Genomic DNA, 22,351 nt, shown 5'->3' on the forward strand with positions numbered 1-22,351 from the left:
GATTATCTGTACAGTTTAACTAATACCTTTCGTACTCTTTATCACCAGGTGCATGAGGCCATACCTGAGAAAACGAGGGCCCAGGACACATCATCCAACCTGGTGAATATGTCTTGGTGAAAATGTTTCAATTAATAATTTGTAGAGCGCCCTACATACCCGTGAGGGTCTCAAGGTGCTGGGGGGTGGGAATGGGGGGGATAGGGGGCTGCTACTGGTCGAAAAGCCAGGTCTTGAGAAGTCTTCTTAAGGCCGCCAGGTCCTGGGTCAGTCGTAGGCCGGTAGGGAGTGTGTTCCAGGTCTTGGCGGCGAGGTAGGAGAAGGATCTGCCGCCGGCAGTGGTTTTCCTGATGAGTGGAACTGTGGCGAGGGCAAGGTTGGCTGAGCGGAGGCTGCGGGTTGGGGTGTAGAAGCTGAGTCGGCCGTTGAGGTATGCTGGTCCGGCGTTCTGTAGGGCTTTGTGTGCGTGGATGAGGAGTTTGAAGGTGATCCTCTTGTTTACGGGGAGCCAATGCAGGTTTCTCAGGTGGGGTGCGATGTGGCTGGGGATGTCGAGCACCAGTCGTGCCGAGGCGTTCTGGATGAGTTGCAGCCGTCTCAGGAGCTTGGTTGTTGTTCCTCCGTAGAGGGCGTTCCCGTAGTCCAGTCTGCTGGTGACGAGGGCCTGGGTGACGGTTTTTCTCGTGTCGGAGGGAATCCACTTGAAGATCCTGCGGAGCATGCGGAGGGTGTTGAAGTAGGAAGCGGAGACGGCCTTGACCTGCTTGGTCATGGAGAGGGCGGAGCCGAGTATGACCCCCAGGTTGCGTGCGTGGTCGGTGGGTTCTGGGGCTGTTTCTAGCCATGTTGGCCACCAGGAGTCGTCCCAGGTTGAGGAGGTGGAGCCGAGGATGAGGACCTCCGTCTTGTCTCCGTCTTATCTAAATTCAGCTTCAGCTTCAATGGACTAAGAGCCTCGAGCCCCGCTGGACACAGCCCCATCAGGTGTTGCTGGCCACCCGCACCACCGTGAAAGTAGAAGGTCAAAAGAATTGGGTGCATTTGTCGCACTGCAGGCGTGTGCCTCTGCCCCTCCCCTATGATCAGTGGGTGAGGGAAGGACAAGGAGACTCAGAAACAGAAATAGTCCCGACTTTTGTCCCATTCAGCGATGCCAGACTGCATTCTACATCTACGGAAGCAGAGAGTGACAGCATACTGAAAGGAAGGGTGGAACCCTCCCTTAACTCTGCTCAACATCAAGAACAATAGTTTCATGACCATACTGTCCCTACTTCCGACCGGAATAACTTGCGCCCCCGAGGGAAGGCTTGCCCTTGACTTCGCCAAGTGCCTATAGGCTGTATGGCTGTGATCCTCTCCGGCTGAGAGTAGTGCTGGTGTGTCAAACTAAGGTACGTCATAGGGCCCTTGGCACCTGCGCCCAGTGAAGCAACCACCAATCACAGACAGCTACTAGAGGTCCCTGGCTTAGCACAATGCCTTCCGTCCAAAACACCAGAATCCAGAAACAATATGTTAGTCTCTGACATAGTAAATGCTTAAAGGCCACCCTGGTAACACTGTTTGTCTCCCTCATCCTGTCTATCTTCGGTTGGCTGTTACTGATCTATCACCCTGTTACCTCACCAACTCCTACCCCGACTCCTGCAGAATACCAGTATTTCACGCTACCAGCACACGAATTACCCCGCCGTGCAGAATTCTTCAATAACACCTTCATCCAAATGTTGCATCATCACCAGCTGATCATGAACACTTCCAACTGCTGGGTTTGTGGACTGATGCGGCATTCCATGATACACCCTGTCCCATTCTTTCCATACCCCTTTTCCATCTCTGGGTCTTGTCTTGCATGGTGGATGTTGATGCAGGAGGCCTAAACGGTCAATGGTACTGCCAATTCTGCCCTTGGAACATTTTGGGATGACTTCTGGCGGAACAGATCTGGCCATGAAAATGCTTCTTTTTGCCCGACCAGCTCATCCACATTGCTACTATCATCAGATGAACTCAGATGGTAGTATTCAACTCAACTAATCGACGAACATTTTCCAGATTCCACACAAGAAAGATACTGCCTGATGAACGAGACCCTGTGAATGTCATAAATGTGCAAGGCCGGGTCTGCATCCATGGCCTAGGGACGAAGAAAGTTGGTACCAGTACGTGTGATATCACAAAAGCTTTAAACTCTACATCTCCTCCGAAGCTGGTGGCATCCCCCAACACCTATTTCATCTGTGACACTGCCGCCTACACTTGGCTCCCCCGTAACTGGTCTGGTACCTGCTATAAGGCCTTCCTCCTTCCACCAATTTATTCTACCCATGGAGGTTATCACCTGTCAATGAAGGGCGCTCTGCGCCGCTCACGTAGGGGCGTCATATCAGCTGAGGATACAGCAGGACAGGAAACCGGGAACTTCTTTAAAGGTTTCCTTCCTTTCTGGGGCCCCAGGGCCAAAAGTCGGGCTGTACGAGGACTGACCAGGGTCCTTGAAGCCACCATCACAGTAACAGCTGGTGCCTTCTCCAACATCACTGCAGAGCTACATGGGTACCGCCTTATAACGCTTCAGAACCGCATGGTCCTAGAAGTCATCCTTGCTGATCGTGGTGGTGTGTGTAAATTGATAGGCTCCAGCTGCTGTGAGTACATCCCAGAAAACGCACCTACAGTGTACGATGCCATCCAACATCTGCATTGCCTTTCTTCCGAAATTCATCTGGATGAAGGCAACTGGTCCCTCACAGGCTGGATCTGGGGCCTCCTTTCCCAGTGGGGGTGGAGGATCCTCATCTTCCTTGCCTTGGGAGTAACTGTCCTGGTCTCCTGCTGTTTGTGCTTTCAGTGCCTGCCAGTGCTCTGTACAATGTGTGTCCAGACCATCAAGCCTCCACCCTCTAACATTCACAACACCAATATGATGATGATGCTCCAACAAGAAACCGATGGCCTTATGAACATTGACATTTCTTAAAGTATTTGCCAATCAATGGCAAAAGGAGGGTCTGAGGAAAAGTGTTCTTCTGATCGGCATCATTTGTAACGGGACTCCGTTGTTTTTTCATTGCCATCTCGTGTCAAACACTTCCACACGACCCACCTGGTCGTTTCTGCTGATGCCTGAGGAAAATCTAACTAACACGACAACAGCCATCTTGCACCCTGCATTTCAGCCCAGGAACTGTCACACACCCAACCCCCCCCTGCTCTTGCAGTTCAACAGAAAGCCATGAGACACTCACACCCTGTGTAAATGATTTGTTTTCCATCTCCTGCTCCCAGCCTGGTAAACATCCTTGACACCGTGATCGGGTTATCTGGGCAATAGTCTGACTGCTGGGCTTTGATCAAACTGAGTGAACAATGACCTGAAAGACTGAGCCTTGATCAAGCTGGGTGAAGAATGATTTGTGTACCAAACTTTGACCAAGTCACCATCTACAAACGTTGTCGGGATCTGGTTATCAACTGCAAACACTGCCCTGATTGAACAATTAACTAACAGCCAAAAGACCAGAATGAAAAAGTATAAAAGGCTTGTAAACTGCGGAGTAAAGCAGCAGCCTCCTCTGTCTTGTTTCTGACGAGCTTGGGACTCTGTTCCATAGCCCGGGCTATTTGAATAAATCTGGGTTCCTCCTCCAGACGAAGGCTCCTGTGTCTCCTTTTACTAAGTATGAAGGGTATGGAAGACTTGGGCGATTCCCCCTCCGCCGAGACCCAGTAAGTGGGTTATTCCGGTTCTTCAGGTGCATCAATACGAATTCCAGTGTGACCTTGGTTGATGCTGAGACAAATTTGGCTCAAAGTCAGGAAGAACTATTGGGGCGTGATTGTCTTGTGGCATCAAAGTAATTGGTGTTTATTTTAGGTGCCAGATTGAAAGCCGGCTCCAGCAACAAAGCAAAACATGAGACAGGTTCAGGGAGCACAGATGGTACAGAGGACAGACGCACTGGCAATAACCAGACTAGAGGCTGCCATGGCTCCTTGTGACCCAAGGAGTACCAGAGGGAGCTGGAAGGATGCCAAAAATATGACCCATGACCACCCTAAAGGCCTCAAGCTGTTGCATCATCAGCAATGGTCCCGGGAACTCTGGGTGCATCAGCTGCGGACTCGGCTCCTCTGTAGGGGACTGGGAATGAGACCAAGAGACATCCTGGTGACTTCTCAGGCTGAGAGTGGAAGAACTTGAGTGAATTCTCTTTTGGCTTTCTTGTGCTTCCTTTTTGACTTACTGCCAACTTGGATCGCGACGAAGACCTGTTGCGGGAATGGCTCTAGAGTGGGAAAAGGCCTGCATGGCTTCGAGTGAGAGTGGGACTTCTGGTACACCTTTCAGTATTCTGCAATGTACAGTTTGACTTCACATTTATGGATTGCATTTGGATTCCTTAGGGCACTCTACTTGCAGGACTGTTGAGCCTTGAACTCGAACATGAAAGAAATACATTGTGGGGGCCTGTCACAGACATTGGTTTACCACAGTCACTACAAGGCTTACACCCTGCAGATTTTGAAGGGGGTATTATTCCCTTGCACGCTGAGAAAAAAGGAGAATTTTAGCAATACATTTGTCAACTTATGAGGAAAAGGTGGAATCAAGTTCTGGATCCGCCTACGAATGCATGTAAAGAAAGGCAACGATGTTGACACTCACGGGTGGCGTTATATGGGGCTCCATCATCACTTCCATGGAGGAATTAATTCAATGCAGACCCGCACTGCACCACCTATTAGCGCATTTGAGCAATGTACTTGCATGTTTCACTATACTTATACAACAACACTAATCCTCTATGGGTCCCGGAGTAGCGTGCTACCCGAAAAAAAAGCGCTTTGACGCCTCGTCAGGGGTAGTAAGCGCTATATAAATGCAATTACAATACAATACAATGCTGTTTAAATCTTCCAGATCCAGTCTGGTGCCTGAGGATATTCTAAAGATGAGGAATCTGCAGTTAAAAGTATCCTTTAGCATGGTTCAGACAGTAGCACTTATTTTATAAATATGATAAAGAATCATGCTTCAGAGGCAGTTCTGTTTGCAGCCCGTGATTTTAGTATTTCCTTTAACTGATTGCAAAGATTTAGCAACTTAACTATTACACTTTGACTTTAATATGATTTGTATGTGTGATCCATTTGATTTGATTCATATACGTACTTTTTAAAGACCATGGACCCAAAGAAAGATGTTGGTGTTCATTGCTGCAGGTGTTCATTTGTTTAAAAACAAAACAAAAAAACAACACACATTCTAAGATGTGTTCCACCACACGTTTGCCTGTGTTTACCCCTTGAGTGATTTTGTTGAAAGTACTCAGCTGGCGTAAGAGTTCTTGTGTAGGGTGGTCTCTCAACTCTAGGTTAGTCAATCACGTAAACTGTGCATGACTGACCAGGCTACTTCAAAGCCTGCTTCTTATTGGCTCATAGACAGGCCTTCACCCTAGATATAAGGCACAGGAAGGGGCTATATATGTGGAACATTTCAATGCACAGCAACTGTATTTTAGCTCTAAGTAGTGAGAGCACGTTTTCGATAGCTATTTCTTGTTATTAAAGGCAATGTCACCTCATAGCAACTCCATATTCGTTTGGATGGGAGGTCACAAGACCCCAGGGTCAGACTAGGGAGGAAATACATTAAGGCACCAAAATGAAAGTGTCACACATGTATGAACTTGGTAGTAAAAGAAAAAGTTGCCCACATGTATTTGTGCTTTCTGGAGGCAATGTGAGTGGTAATATTAGCGAGCTGCAGAAGTTAATTGCACTGTGTTCCTTCCTTGTAAAAAAGGACAGAAACACTAACATATTCCTGCTCCTCTACGCACACACTGCAATTGGCCCATCCACCATGCATGCAACAGCATCCACAGCCTACACAGCGCTACTTGATATTGCTGCCTAGCCTTTATTTATGTTTACAGTACCAGTCCACACACAGCCACAAACACAGCCACAAACCCATTCCACCACACCACAAAACCAGCCAACACACTGCCTACACACTGACCTGTCAGACTAGCCTATTGGACACGCCCAGATTGCCTTAAAGGCCAGTCTGACCCTGAAAGACCCACCCCTATTGAGACCCTTAACTTAGTGTGAAACTGTACACTCATCCCACACCACAGTTACTCATAACCAAGGACAGACCCTTCCCATATGGAGACCTCGTCCCATTGACAAACCCACAACAGCAGTCAAGTTCTGCAACAAAGTGCTAAGAGACTGAGAAATTGGTGAAGATGCGCTATACAAAAAAAATATGCTAAGTGTGCTAAATGTGACTTGCATCAGTTGCAGACCCTCAAATTTTGTAGTAGAAAAAATTAGGCGAGACTGAACCGCTATATAGTCTCAGCATTATGCATATTGCACTACCTTTTAAGTATGTAAGAGCGATGAGGTTGCTTGGTTTTTGAGGGCGAACCCCTTGAAATCAATGGGGCGCGTAAAATTGTCAGAGCATGTGAGCCAACTGAAGTGTATGAGGGGCATTTTGCTTGTTTGAAAATTGAGGATAGGTCCTAGCAGGGAAAGACCCTCCAAATGGGGGCGAGTTAAGAGGTAAGCACTCTGCCAGTCAAGGAGTCGTGACATGCAGCAATAACGTGGTTGTGATATCAAATATTTGTACACACGGCCAAACTTGCTGCTGTTGAAGGGGCTGGCTTGCCACACTAAAAGAAAACAATCAATACCACCTCTATTTTCCTTTCCAAAATCTCTGTGAATCCAGCTGGGCTGGAAGTAGGACTGCAGTAAGTGCTGCAGCACCTCCAAGGTAACACTGCAGAAGTTCATCAAGGGAATGAGCAATAAAGAGGCCTTTAATATACTGTCGCATTTGCAGTGAGTCCACAGACAGGCAACAAGTGGCATGCCACATCTCCTGACAAACTGCTGCTTATTTAACAGGGAGATTTGCGTTTACTTTTCCTTTCCTTGATTGCAAAGTGAGGGAATTTTGTAATGTGAAGCAAATGACAATCTTAAAATAAATGAATTTTACAAATATTTCAAAATATATTAGCAGCAGGAAACCTTCAAATGAGGCACAAAGGTTTTTTTGTAATTCTGAGGTGTGATGGAAACAAATATTTTAATATTATCAGAACAAACCAAGAATACTTGCATAATGTACAAATGATACATATGTGCCAAAATTCAATTTCAGAATGTTATTGTTTGTGCGCAACATAGAAACACGTGTAAAGATGCATGACTAATGCAAACTTAGAGGACATATATCAAAAGGCCATTTCACTTGAAAAAATACTCCTGGTAAAATACAGTATCAAGGCACACTCAATGTTTTTATGTCCCAGCTAGACAGTGCATGCGCTGTATCGAAGAGACGTGATGTGTTCTATCTGTGGGATTACAGGCCGCCCATCTCCTACTATTGGTAAACCCCAGCATTGCTCTCATTTTCTTTGATGCATCATGCCCTCTTCTTGTGTGTGGCCCTCCCATAGCGCATGGACTAAGTACATGTCTCCTTACACCACTTGCGGTTTACACAGCTATTTTTTTCTTTGTTTTCAAGCACTCTATAGGAGTACTTGTGATTTTAGGCCATCTCCCTTGTACACATACCACTAAAACGCATGCGCATGTACATAATCAAATGCATTTCTTAAAACGTTGTTAACTAGTTCCGTGCTCGCGTCGGCCGTACCTTCCTGGTGCTGCGCACGACCGTTGGCCAACGCAGCCCCGCCCATCCTTTAGAACGCCCGGACCGTAGCTGAATGTTCACAGCGGTAAATGGGTTAAAACACGAACAGCACTTGTTTAATTTTTTTTTTGCACAATGTGATGGTATCGGAGCGCTTGCTCGGTTATCCGTCTTGCCATAGCGCGAACACAAGCCAATGGTACAGGAGCGCTTTAAGTTCTCACCAGTTACATTACACAATGACATTCATTTTTGTCGCTAATTTTGCTTCATTAGGTTTTTTTCTGTTGTTGCTTTCCCATCTTCCTTCCCTCCCTGCTTGACCCGAACCCCCACTATCGCCCTCGTCGTTACTTTTTTCGCACAATCCGATGGTATTGGAGTGCTTGTTCCGTCCTACATCTTGCCATAGTGCTAACACCAGCTGCTTTTTTTGGAGTGCTTTTAGTGTTCACCATTTACATTCCACAATGACACAACTGATTAATTGTCGTAGGCAGGGGGAAGTGTAAATGATTTGCCCAGAATCAATCATTTTTCAGCTGACCCCGAGATTCTAACCTGACAGCTCTGACCATTATGCCACATCTTCGCTTCACTTCAAAGCTCCACAAATGTTTCTCGCTATCACTTCCACATTTGTTCAGCAAGACCCCGTCAACAGAGAACAAGCATTTGCAAAGCCAATAGGTCTCTGCAATGCCCCAGTTATTGGCCTTGTCAATGTGAATGTATTTTAGCCATGTTGTCTAGCAGCACATCAGCTGTTCAGCATGGCTGAAAGGCACTGGGAAAAAGCGCTATGATGCGGCCAGCGCAGGGTGTCATAGCGATTTTTTGTGTTAGAAGGGGCAGGACTATAAACTCATCATGGGGGCAAAAAGACTCGGGCTCACTCAACTTTCTATGATTCTGAGCTTTCAGTGGCTTTCTGCCATGCTGAACAGGAAAAGTACTGCTAGACATTATGGCCAGTGCTTGAAATGGAAAAACAGAAGTGCAGGTAACCCTGTACCAAAGTACCTGCCTGTTTCTGAGAAGTGCCGGTACTCTCCAATTAAAAGTATAGCATTTCTCTTGAGAAGTGCCGGTACTATCCCTCTCAAAATAAAAAAGTTCTGGTACTCCGTACCACACAGTACCGGCCCATTTAAAGCACTGATTATGGCTAAAAGACATTCACATTGACAAGGCCAATAGCTCCGGCATTACAGAGGCCTATTGGCTTTGCCAATGCTAGTTTCATTTACTTAGGGCGAGGTGCTCCAAAATGCACCACGGGACACACACTATTTGTCTACCATTCTACATTATCTGCACATTGTGCTAGCACTTGGATTTTTTACAACCCCTATGATTTCCCCGAGATGATATTGATGGCGGCGCTCCTGCACCACTGCGTGATGTGCATCTCGTTCATGAATGCATGTGCCTGGACTCCCACCTCCTTCCGCGCGTTTCACTTCGGGCGAGGCGCTGGCTGGGCCGAGCTAATATAGAGACACTTCAGGTGTGCAGCAGGGTCGGATTGGCAAGGCGGGCATTCGGGAAACGGCCGAAGGGCCGTTGTCTCAGTGCCCTCTGTGGGCCGGTTTTTTTCTCCCCTTTTTCAGTTCACAGAGAGTGCTCTCTGCTATCTGCTCTCTGTGAACTTGGGAAGGGGAGAAAAAAAACGGCCCACAGAGCGCACGGAAACAGAGACAGAAATGAAAGCGCTTCACTGTGTGCCATGCAGTGATATTAGCTGTGGCCTCACTTCACCCCCTGCCCCTGAAAAGCAATCACGCCAAGGGTGGGCTGGGGAGCGGTGATTGTCTGCGAAAATCGGCCTCCCTGGGGGCCAGGTGTTGCTCAGGCCTTGAGCCATTTCCACCTCGGCCCCCCTGGGGCCCACGCAGCCGAGAAACGGTGTTAATCTTAACACCTCGCCCACAGCCCCTCAGATTCAGGGCACAGTGGGCGAGGAAGAATGGGTCTGGCTGTGGGGATCTTTCAGCAAAGCTGTTCTGTAGCTTATATTAGAGGTGAAACCGCATCTCTCTTTACCCAGAAAAGTGAACTTTCTCGATTTACATCCCAAAAGCTCTCAATGAGTTTGCTGTCAGTGGAACAGTAAAATAAGACCACGTTTCTTGCTATAAATATTTATAATAGTATGTACTTCTTCACATTTACTGAATGGAAATATAAGGCAGCCGTATCTGCCTTCCAGTCCCCACCAATCAACCTAGAGTTAAGAATTCTGATGAAAGAGCATTAAAAGTCCTATTTCATGGGAGGGAGGTTGCACTCTGTTCCAACAAGAACTTTCTTGAAGTGGAGCCAACTTTTCATGCTCAGTGTTTTATGCTTCCTTATCACTGAAGACGCAGGAAAACAGCAAATTGTTTATGAATTTAATTGCTTCCTTTGGAAGGGTCAGGCTTTTTTCGACCATTGGTACAGCTGCAGGGTCCCCAAGAACTCTGGAAAGGAGAATCCCTCCTAACCAGCACACCATGGGCCGTATTATGGAAAGTCCCCGGTGGTGCAACAAACAAGTGCGCCCACTTTGCACGCCCCTGGGCACTTTGGTATTACAGACAGGGCCACAGATGCATGTGCAGCCCCTTCTGAAATACATATAGCGCTGGTGCATATATATAGTGCCAGTGCTATCACCAGTGGGTGTTCCCCTATTTACAAATGATGGAGTCCCTTTGCGACCGCTCCGTATTATAGATGGGGCGCAGAGGCAAAGAAGCTGCCAGTGCGTCTGCTGATAGCAGCCCTCTGTAGGGGGGGCAAGCTCAGACATCCCCTTGCAGTCAGGGGCAGTCACTCACTGCACCCGCCCGCAAGGGGATCTCTCTCCCCTCTTAAAGGTTTGGGCAGTTTGCCGCCTGCAGTGAAACAAGGGGCAGTCCCTTCAAAGTCGTTCTGTGTTTCGCGTAAATGCCCTGCCCCCAGGGCAGCGGGGCCGGACTGGGAACCAAAACCGGCCCTGGCAAAGTGCTCGGCTGGCCCCACCGCCCCCCCTGTGGAGAGGGGGGGGGTGCCGCGGAGCTCTTTGCCAGGGCCGGTTTTCGTCCGATTTTGTTACAGGGCCGATTTTGCAACTAAGCTGCAAAAAGTCATTCGGCACCTCTTGCTGAGTGCACCATTCTACTTCTATGTTCTTTTTGTTATTCCTGGAGAGTCTAAGCTTGCCCTAAGATAACATTTCATAGTATTCATAATTTCCAGTGACTCCCTCCTCAATGGGGGATCTTGTTGGCTGATGTTTATGGCCTTCCTTTCCCTCCCCAGCTCCTGCCTCACCTTCATATGGACACACCCCTTACTCACTGCCTGCATGAGTGTGAAAACAGCAGGCCTAAAGGTTTCTGTCTCACTGCTCTGACCACACCCCCTTTCTCAGTCAGCCAGTAAGACACCATTTCTGGATTGAAGTGGGGGTAAGAATTCATAGATTTCCTTCCCGCCTCCTGATTACCACACCCACTTTAGCCAGGACTAGGTTTTGGTTTTGGGGTACAGGGGTATTTTTAGGGTGAAGGGATAGGTTTGGGTTTTGGGGTACAGGGGTATTTTTAGGGTTCAGGGATAGGTTTGGGTTTTGGGGTACAGGGGTATTTTTAGGGTTCAGGGATAGGTTTGGGTTTTGGGGTACAGGGTATTTGTAGGGTTCAGGGATAGGTTTGGGGGTACAGGGGTATTTTTGGGATTCAGGGATAGGTTTGGGTTTTGAGGTACAGGGGTATTTTTAGGGTTCAGGGATAGGTTTGGGGTTTGGGGTAAAGGGGTATTTTTAGGGTTCAGGGATAGGCTTGGGTTTTAGGGTGCAGGGTGTATTTTTAGGGTTCAGGGATAGGTTTGGGTTTTGGGGTACAGGGTATTTGTAGGGTTCAGGGATAGGTTTGGGGGTACAGGGGTATTTTTGGGATTCAGGGATAGGTTTGGGTTTTGAGGTACAGGGGTATTTTTTGGGTTCAGGGATAGGTTTGGGGTTTGGGGTAAAGGGGTATTTTTAGGGTTCAGGGATAGGCTTGGGTTTTAGGGTGCAGGGTGTATTTTTAGGGTTAGGATGGGTTATGATTATGGGGTGCAGGGGTATTTAAAGGGACCATGGTGGGATTCGTTTTTAGGGTATTGCACAACTTTTTCTGGTTGGTTGTGTTTTGTTATCATGCATGTGGGCCCCAGAACGTGCTTCAGAGTTGGTGCTACATAATGTGTCTTACACATGGAGGACATGCGAAAAATTGTGAGGGATTGTTACACGGTTGGAATATTTAAAACCAATAGCACTAGTTGTTTGCAGGTCTCTTGTACCATGATTCAGAGAACAGAGTGTGTGTATTGCTTCTTCTATATAAGGAGGAAATTATTAGATTTCCTCCAATGGAATGGTGAAAATCCTCAGAACATCGCATTGGTTTTCATTGTTGCTGAAAGAATGGCATAAGTAAACATAACTAAAGCTACAATTGCAAACACAATGCCCGTATGGTTTATTGTGATATTGTGTGCTAGCTCACAAAACAACAACCAAATCACCCTTACCACTAAAAATTTGAGAAATAGGCAGGTTGCACACAGAATTCCACGTCAAATGTTGTTGCAATTTAATGTACACAATTTACCCAAGGAATGATTTTGCAGCATTATTCCAGATTGTATTACATTATGATATAGGCCTGAACATAGGTGCTCACAAACATTTTGCCAGGAGCAACAACATCTGGTCTGAGTTATGACCAAGAGCTATGTTGATACCAGATGAGTTGCAGTTGGGGGTAAGGTGAGTGTAAGGGAAGTGAGGCATATACATCTACTTTCGGCATTTGTATTTGGCATACAAATATGTCTTGACCTTATCCTGTACACAAGTAGCCTGTGAGAGAAGTTTTTCCAAACTGAAGTGCATCAAAACCCGCCTAAGAAACCAAATTGGTCAGGAAAACCTTGAAGCCTTTATGCTCATGTCAGTTGAATGGAATGTGCTGTCTCAGTTGAAAACTGATGACATTATTGACTTTGTTGCAAAAAAAAGTGCATTGCTGCAGGATCTTTTGATTGAGTAATCCTCAGTCTCCCCATGGCCCAGACTTTAAGGCAGCAACAGATATGAATAAAACTGTGTTTTTTGTATATAGACATCACCTGCTGACTGTGAAATAAATGTATGACTAGATTGTACAGATACATTTTTTTCAGCATTCTTTACACCCCAGACTGCCTTTTCCTCGTTTGTGAATTCTTACTTTTGTTATTACATGTTCTATTCCCAGAGATTCCAGTCTTACCCTTTCTCCTTGACTTTGTACTAGATTTCTGGTTTATGTGATGATTAGAGTCTAGGACATAGCTGGTTAGGAAAGAGTATCCAACGACATTGTGCAGGGCGTTAAGACTGCAAGTAAGTATTCAGTTATCTGAACTGCAGTGATCCTAGTCTTTACCAATGTTACTTGCTCTGTAAGCTTTAAAAGGCTTAATTTACTAAATATTTGTCTACAAATTAGACCTCAAAGAGTAACCAAATGGTGTTTCATGAAAGGGCATGCCCCTCGAATGTGGGCCACGCCCCTTAAACATAGGCCACGCCCCTTAAATGTAGGCCACGCCCCTTAAATGTAGGCCACACCCCCTTAATGTGGGCCACTTTTTCGTCAGTGCCCGGGCCAAATTGTGATCCCAATCCGACCCTGGTGTGCAGCACCCAGCCCCCTCCCATTCGCCGGCCCTTAATTGCTGACTGAACATAATTTTATGGAAGTAATTTTGTCATGACAGCAGTTTCTATGCAGAGAAAGTGCCGCGAGCAACCCGCACCCCTCTCTCCCTCCCCAAGCCGTCGATCGCCCCTACGACAGCAACCAGTCCATGCAGTGGGACAAGGCCTTGCCCCTCTGCTAGAGCACACCACACCCCTGCGCCAGTGATATACGACGGCCCTGACATGTTTACAGCACTCTGACCGTGAGAACAGCTCACCTCCAGGGGAGGGCCTGTGATTTACTGATGAGAAGAGCACCTGGGCTGCTTATCTCTCCGTCCGCCTCACCGTGACACAGCTGTCAAACGACCCCAAGTTGTGTGTGACAAGTACAGCCATGAAACCGCGACTTGAGACTGCGGGGGTCAATTTATATGTATAATGATGAGGAAACCAAGAATCCCAGAATGCCAAGTACTGCTGGATGACAGGTCAGGATCGAACACAGGTCACCGTGTGACGTGGAATGATGCCACGTGGCACCCACGCGTTACGTCATACGCACAGACTGACAACAACTGCTGAATTGAAAGTAAAATCCAGTACCTCACTTCAGGTGGAGAGAGGTAGGCTTGGGGAGAAACACCGCTCATCAGCCTGGTGCGTTCGCTTAGGACTGAGGTATAAACTCTGCATCACCCCAGGCGCAGATAAGTATGAAGGAAACCCTACATTATGCCACTGGTGAACGAAGAAGGGAGTTTGCCCGTTGTGACTGATTCAATAACTTGCGTTATAAAATAGGGACTATTTGGCCAGCCACGGGCAAAAACATGATTTTGTTTTGCGACTGGAGCGTATAAACACCACAGATTATACACTATTTGCAGGGGCGAAGCTTTGTCAGTAAGACTGTTGGGGGGGGGGGGGGGGGGGGGGGGGGGGGTCAGATTTCCTGACCATCACGCTGGCATATAATGATAAAATACATGCTATGACAAGCAGGGCACATGAGTGGGGCTTAAGAGGCAGTGGAAAGGGAGAGGAATGGAATTAATAAGGAGTACTAAATGCGAGAAACAAAATATTTTGTAAAATAAGCATTTTAGGGCTTTCAAAACATAGATGAGCGATAGAGAGTTTGTGTTTTTGTCAGAGTATGCATGCAGAATTCCCAGGTGATATCCGACAGACACCTATTAATCTGAAAATACAGTTATGGGGGGGGCGTAACAATCCCAAACGCCCCTCACCCCCAAGTTACATCCCTGACTAGTTGGCTGGTAGCCCTGCAAATAGCAAAAAAAAAGTTATCAATTACCTGGCCACTGACTTAACATATAGAATGCACTTTTTGGGAGCCGGCAAATGGCAGAAACCTTTTGAGTTTGGGTAACAAAATGATGACACCACGCCTCGTTAACACACACACACAAACCAGGCAGCAGTAGTTAGTGCGAGTTTCCAGAACTGAGCACACACAGCACAGGAAGCAGCAGCGCAGGCGCGTCACAGAGACCACGTCCAGCAGTGTAGGCTTCTGTTCCTCCACACACAATTGTCGAAACACACATAGAACAGGTGTTTTCGCATATGACTGTCAACCGTAATAATATAATGTTATGTTATGTTAAAAATATTTATACCGCGCACGGTCACCAAACGGTTCATGGCGCTCACAGACAATTGCTGGGAAACAGAACAGCAAAGTTACTCATAAGCTAATTGAAAAAGGTGAGTTTTAAGTAATTGTCGAAAGCAAGCATAACTGGGGCAAAGTCTAAGTGAGATCGGGAGGGAATTCCACAGGGTGGGGTCCAAGAAAGAGAAACACAGGCCTCCATGCTTTTTGCGTTTGTACCTTGGGACAGTCAGCAAGTTGTGAGAAGTGGACCGGAGATCTCTCGCGGGAATGTGACGCTGGAGGCTAGAAGTGATGAAAGCAGGGGCAAGATCGATGAGAGCCTTAAAGACAGTACAGCCAAGTTTAAACATGCAACGATAGGCCACTGGGAGCCAGTGCAGTCTCCTGAACAGGGGCGAGACATGTTGATGTTTGGGCTGATGGAAAACCAGTCTGGCCGCCTGGTTTTGCACCAACTGCAGCCGGTGGACATGGTAAGCAGGTATCCCAACATAGAGTGAGTTAGCGTAGTCAATACGGGAGGTGACAAGAGCCATAATGACGAGTATGAGTGCTTCGGTAGTAAGGAACCTACGAATTTGCAGATCCTGCGTAGGTGAAAAAAGCAGGATGATGTGACAGCATTAATTTGAGGCCTCATAGATAGATCACTGCATATAATTACGCCTAGGCTCTTTACCGAATTGACAGGGCAAGGCGGGGGTCTGAGGGCGGAGGACCAGAAGCTAGGGTTCCAGGGGTTAGCTAGCCCACCTATCAACACTAACTCCGTCTTGTTGGGATTGAGCTTCAGCTGGCTATAATGCATCCACTCAGAGATAGCAAGCACAGTGGATTGGAAATTGGCACAAGAGGAGGGAGTGGGATCAACAGGGAAGATCAACTGTAAATCGTCCGCGTAATTAAAGATGGTAACAGGGGTGTGATGGAGGGAAGCTATAAGAGGTTGCATGTAGAGATTAAATAAAAGAGGCGACAAAGCAGAGCCCTGAGGAACTCCACAAGAAAGAGAGGAATGAGGAGCAGAGAAAGTAGACAGATGAACTGCCTGGGAGCGCTGGTGCAAAAAAGATCTGATCCATGTTAAGGCCATGCCCTGAATACCCGCATTATTGACACGGTCGATCAAGATAGCATGATCAACCGCGTCAAAGGCGGCCGACAAGTCTAGTAGAACAAGTGCCTGGGCAATGTTCTAGTTGGCACCTTGCCTCAGCACATCCATCACGGCCACGAAAACAGCTTCGGTAGAATGAGCTGGCCTGAAACCGACTTGCTGGTTATCCAAAAAGGAAGAGCCCTTGTGGAATTTTAGTGCGCGAGCTGAACATCATCTGCGCCAGCTTGTCATCCACGTACAACATGCACGACAGCCATTTTTAGGTATCATGGTCTCCCTGTCCACGATCGATCGCCAGCGTGCTCCCCTGACCCTGCAAGAATCCTCCGCGCACCCTGGCTCCCCCCCCCCCTCTCTCACATGGGCAAGTCATAAACCTTCTTCTTCTGCAAGACTCTGTCCTTGGGAGTCACGCTCGCACCTGACCAAACACCTCCTTTCCTTTCATGAATACCCCTCTGTTGGTAAACTCTCCCTCTGCGCCTGATTGTCCACGCGGCATGAATACCTCTCCTTTGATGACCCCTTCCACCGAGTCCGATTGTCCACACAGGTCCGAGGCCATTGCCTAAGCCGGGAGATACAGTTTACTGCCCCCTATTGTATGGAGCCACTCCTCTTCAAAGGACCCACTATTGATCATGGCCTCCCCACCCCCTGGGATACGATCAGGCGCACACATCCTAAGAATCGACGGAACACTCAGCTGCGTGATAGCCCCCTCCTCTTATCAGCAGGTTGAGGACCTCTATTGTGGATGCATGTGGGGGTGGGATTGACACGAGGATTACGGGGATGTCTTTTTCCTTACTTCACAATGTCTTGATTGTAATAAAGAGTGGTCACATGCCATAAACCAGGGTATAAGAGGCCAGGCCTCAGAGAGGCTGTTAGAGCACCTCGAGACGATACCTTGTTGTCTGATCTGATGTGTTCTGCTCCGTCGGAATAAAAACTTCTGTTTCCTGCCTTCAAGTCTCCAGCGCCTGCCTCTTTGTTTGATAACTAGAATGGTATAGAGGCGGTTAACGCCGGGCAACTCTGAAAAAGGTCATCAGCCCTACCCTTTTTCTACACCCTCAATGAATGCGCTGAGGCAGCGAGTAACGTAAGTCTCCAAAATTTTCCCCAGATAGGGGAGGAGGGAGATTGGCTGGAAATTACTCAGGACTGAAGGATCGGCACCAGGCTTTTTTAATATAGGAACTACAACCGCCTGTTTAAAAGAATCCGGGACTGTGCCTGTGGCAAGCGAGTTGTTAAGAAGTGCCAACGGGGGATCAGGACAGGCCAAGAAGACGTCTTTAAGGATTTGAGGGGGACAACAGTCATTAGGGGAACCCGAGCTCACCGTGTGTAGCAAGGAGATAAACTCCGTCGAGGAAATGGGAGGAAAGACATCCAAACGACAGGGGTTCATAGGGGGTAAAGAAGGAGGAGTGGGGGAAGAAGGAAGGGAGATGTTATTTTTAATGGTGGCAATTTTGTCGATGAAATATGAGTTGAGGGAATCACAGAAGCTTGTGTAAGTTGTGGTTGGACAGTAACACGGTCTGGTAAGGTGAGTTCCTCAACAATAGAAAAAATGTCCTCACTGTACCGTCTCTTCAGACAGCTGCGATTGTATTAGCAGGATTTGACTGCAGTGGGTGGCGTGGAGTTTCTAGGTCTCGTTTAAAGACATCCTTAGCTTTCTCTTATCGAAGACCTGTCATCATCAATATAATACATACAATGCACGTTGGAAATCTTGGGTGGATTTTTTTATTGTCTATCTCTCTTCCATGCTTCAAATTTGATGGCTTCCTCTCTGTTCCTTTTTCCTCTCCCTTGGAACTTTTCCTGTTTATTAATCTTTTGATAAAATCACTTGTATTTTTAGACTGACGACACCAGGAAACTACATTTCACATGTGTTTTCTGTGTTGCACTGGATGGGGAACGCATTTCTTAGTTTACTCCCTTCCCAAATCCCACTTTATTTATTTAAAATATGCTAAGGCCCAGAAGCCCACACTGCTGCTGGCGTATTTGGCCATCTCTCTGCTGCTCAGGCCCTCCTATTCCTGCTTTATATAATTGGTGCAAAGGCTGGATCAGTCAAGGAATGCATTTTCCCCATTGGTTTATATTGAAACAGAGGAAATTTTAAGCAAGAGGCACTAAAAATAAAGCCATTTTTTGCTTCAAAAATCGGGAGTCTCCTGCCTGGATGGGGTCTATTAAAATGTTGCCTCTTATACAGTGTGCAGCCTTTACATTTTAAAAATATTGTATCCTATGTTATACTGCGTATAGTTAATTTTTAAACAAATGATTTATACATTGCATACTGTTACATCATGGGATCCAATAGCTCTATAAATACACATTGCATTTTCCCAGTGCACCAACCAGGATTGAAGTCAGTGACCTACAATTACACACAAAGACATCGAAAGTCTGTAGTAGCCCTGCTAAGTGTCCCACCCAGGTCCATGCGTGATGTGCTGCCCCAGTCAAAGTTTTTTCTTTGAATTCTAGGTCTTATGTGAATGTGTGTGTGTGGTTGTGTGTGTGGTTGTATGTGTGGTTGTGTGTGTGTTTGTATGTGTGGTCGTATGTGTGGTGTGTGTGTGGTTGTGTGTGTGCGGATGTGTGTGTGGTTGTGTGTGTGGTTGTCTGTGCTTGTGTGTGTGGTTGTGGTTGTGTGTGTGGTTGTGTGTGTGGTTGTGTGTTTGTGTGTGTGTGGTTGTGTGGTTGTGTGGGTGTGGTTGTATGTGTGTGGTTGTGTGTGTGTGGTTGTGTGTGCTTGTGTGTGTGGTTGGGTGTGTGGTTGTGGTTGTGTGTGTGGTTGTGTGTGGTTGTGTGGTTGGGTGTGGTTGTGTGTGGTTGTGTTTGTGGTTGTATGGTTGTGCTTGTGGTTGTGTGTGTGTGTGTGTGTGGTTGTGTGTGTGGTTGTGGTTGTGTGTGTGGTTTTGGGTGTGTGTGGTTTTGGGTGTGTCTGGTTTTGTGTGTGTGTGGTTCTGTGTGTGGTTATGTGTATGGCTGTGGTTGTGTGTATGTGTGTGGTTGTGTGTGGTTGTGTGTGGTTGTGTGTATGGTTGTGTGTGTGGTTTTGTGTGTGTAGTTGTGTGTGTGTGGTTGGTTGTGTGTAGTTGTGTGTGTGTGGCTGTGTGTGTGTGTGTGGTTGTGTGTGGCTGTGAATGTGGTTGTGTGTGTGGTTGTGTGTGTGGTTGTGGTTGTGTGTGGTTGTGAGTGTGGTTGTGTGTGAGTGTGGTTGTGTGTGTGGTTGTGGTTGTGTGTGTGGTTGTGTGTGTGACAGTAATACTAAAAGCATCTCAAAATAAAGGAACACAAACATCGAGTTTGTGGAAAGAGAAAGCATGTTGTAAGTCAAACGGGCAGCAGCAAAGCATTAACACAACAACATGTTCTTTGATGTTTGATGTTCTTTGAACGAGAACATCAAAGGGGCGACGCGAAAGTGATCGCGGGCGAAAGTGAAAGTGATCGCGGACGCTCAATGAGCATGACGAGGTTTGCCTCTGCTCCTAAGCGCGCGCACATGCACTGCATGCTGTAGCCAGCGGTAGCATTTTTTGAAGCCCTTCTTACTTAAGGTCTGGCCAGACCAGCGCAAGCGCTGGGTCAGGCGAGACCTAAAAAAAGCCAAAATCAGAAAACGAACTTGCTTGGTTGACAACTAGATCAGCTTTGTTTTTCAGCTGCTCGTTCCCAAGGGGAGGTCTGTGAACCGCAAAGAAAGGTTTGCCCGGCTGGCCGTACACTGGTTACCACAGCTCTAGTTGATTAGAAGAGGAGCCAGGCAATGGCGGAACTAATGGAGCTCACTTCGATCTATATTTGAATCTGTTTGAAACTTGAAGCTTCAGATGAAGCTTCAAGTTCGACTTCAAGGATAAAGCATTGTAAGCACTGGAGCTGGTACTGAAGCAGAGGCCATAGAAGTCTGTTTGGCTACAAGACAGATGACACACTGGTGGCGGCTCAGACACACCAGAGGAGGTTGTGAAGACAACTGCCGGCCCACCTTTTTGAAGGATTCAATCTTAGGGGTGTATGCCCTGTGTATAGGGAAAGGTACCTGTGTAGAAAGGCTCTGGCTCCAAGCTATGGTGTACTTTAAAACATATTTCTAGCTCTTTTCTCAAGGAGGGAGACCGAAAACTTTCTGATTTCTTCTTAATGGAAGCTATGAATATTTTGGCCTCTTACAGAGGGTCTTTGGATTCCCCAACCCTGGAGTCACAAGGCAGGAGTATCTGTAATCGACATTAGCGAGCGGGCACTAATATAGCTTAAAGCTAGTGGATCTGGGAGCTGGCAATCTGCACACTTTGAAAAAAAAGCTGAAACGTCAGTAACAATACTGATTAAAATTCCAGGATCCTTATTTTATAACATCCACCATACCTTACTCTTATCTCTAACCCCTAAACAGAACCTACACCAAACCCTAAACGTCTATCTAGCACATGCTTTTTTACATTACTCTTTCTAATTTTTTGTACATTATACTTTTTTTTACCATACTTTTCTACTTATAGAAAAGGTGATACCATTGCATGTGTCTGTTTCACTGGTAAATATTGTGCAAGTTTCTCCTGATCCAGACATCCAATGCCTCAAACACTGCCTGCACCTGATCCAGATCTAGATGACCAGCTCCTACCTAATGTTGAACCCACCCAAGCCAATAACAGCTATTCACTGAGAACGTCAAATAACGACGAGTCCACACTGGGCCCATGGGATCTGGATGGATTCGAACTGCACATTTCAACCAATGCCAAGTCACTCAGATTCACCATGGACACCGCTCTCATGCTCAAGGTACACATTGGCAAGAAAACCAACACCATCTCCTACCAACTCTCACTACTGAGGAAAGTGAAACCATTCATCCTATTAAGCATCTTCGGAGCTGCCATACAAGTTCTCTTGCCCTTGTATCTGTATGGCGGCTAAGCGGTTTCATGGCCTGACAGACTCCACACTGCCCAGCTTACAGGCGTTCTTCCCACCACAGCTTGACTAATCAAGAGCCTGAAGTAATATGACCTCATCAGCATCTCCACCCGGATTGAACACCACTTTCTTCCCTACCAGTCTGTGCCATCTTAAAAACGAGTTGCATCCTCCACAATGCCATAATAAATTGGACCTCTGCCTATCTAGCTCAAAAGCTCACAATCTCTAATCGCTCTTGGAATACCCGCAGCCAGGCCACCATCAGACTGGAGATGAGGTGCTGAAAAAAAGAAAATAATAAGGCATCAGGCCTCCATGCAAAATATATTGCAGATTAGAAGACAGCTGGGTCTGTGGGGAAAATCAAGAGATATGGCAACAGGCCACTGTCTCTGAATGGCCAGTAGGACAGGGTCAGAGCTATGTTGGGCACCTGCTATTACCTTAAAGAGAGGCCTTTGACAACATCTGTCTCATCTGGCCTCAGATATTGTGAAATTAAAATGAAACTGAAAGAAATTGTTACAGGTGCCTCCTTATGTGAGACCTCCACTAAAATGAGATATTAGAGGCTGATGTGTGTGAATTAATGGAGAACGAAAACTGAGAAACCACATTGAAGGAAACCAAATCGTGGGAAACTGTTTTAGGGGGCAGGGATTGATGGTATTTGGGGGTCGTGAGGGGCCAGCGATGGATGGTGTTAACGGGTGGTGACAGGTCATCTAATTAAAAGCATCCAAAGTAATTTTTTGACAATGTAAAATATATAAATATGAAACATTGTCCACTGAAGTAAAGCAATGAAATAAATATGCCAGAGAAAACTGCTTTTGAAAGTGAGACCAACAACCATTATATGTACACTTAAAAAAAAAACATTCAATAGCGAATTTCAACCAAAAAGTCATTACATGAATTGCTTTCTAAGTAAAGGTAAATGCTATTCATTCTTAAAATTTCCAATAAATAGTGTAGATGCAATGGTTTCTCAGTAATAGTATTCCATATAATTTTCTATGAAATCACATACACTATTAAAGGCTACTTATGACCAGCCCCGGCCCGTGCAGGTAAGAGCGATGGGACCGGGTTGGGGGGATTTCGAGAGACCACCACGAGGGACAATGTATTATTTATTTAATTTTGCCTCTGCATCATCTCTCGCAATCCACCTCCACCTGGCCCTACAGCTCTTACCTACAC

At 46.6% G+C, this 22,351-nt stretch overlaps 1 protein-coding gene and 1 pseudogene across 2 annotated transcripts in view; one reads left to right on the top strand and one right to left on the bottom strand.

Moving 5' to 3' along the window:
• The window catches only part of LOC147688502 (coronin-7-like), a 1,252,182-nt gene that overhangs the window by 485,168 nt on the left and 744,663 nt on the right, over positions 1-22,351 (bottom strand). The gene's annotated exons all lie outside the window — the stretch shown is intronic.
• On the top strand, positions 1,479-21,142 carry LOC147688504 (syncytin-2-like; annotated as a pseudogene).

The sequence above is a fragment of the Lissotriton vulgaris genome, chromosome 10 (genome assembly GCF_964263255.1).
Source record: "Lissotriton vulgaris chromosome 10, aLisVul1.2, whole genome shotgun sequence".
Classification (NCBI taxonomy): domain Eukaryota; kingdom Metazoa; phylum Chordata; class Amphibia; order Caudata; family Salamandridae; genus Lissotriton; species Lissotriton vulgaris.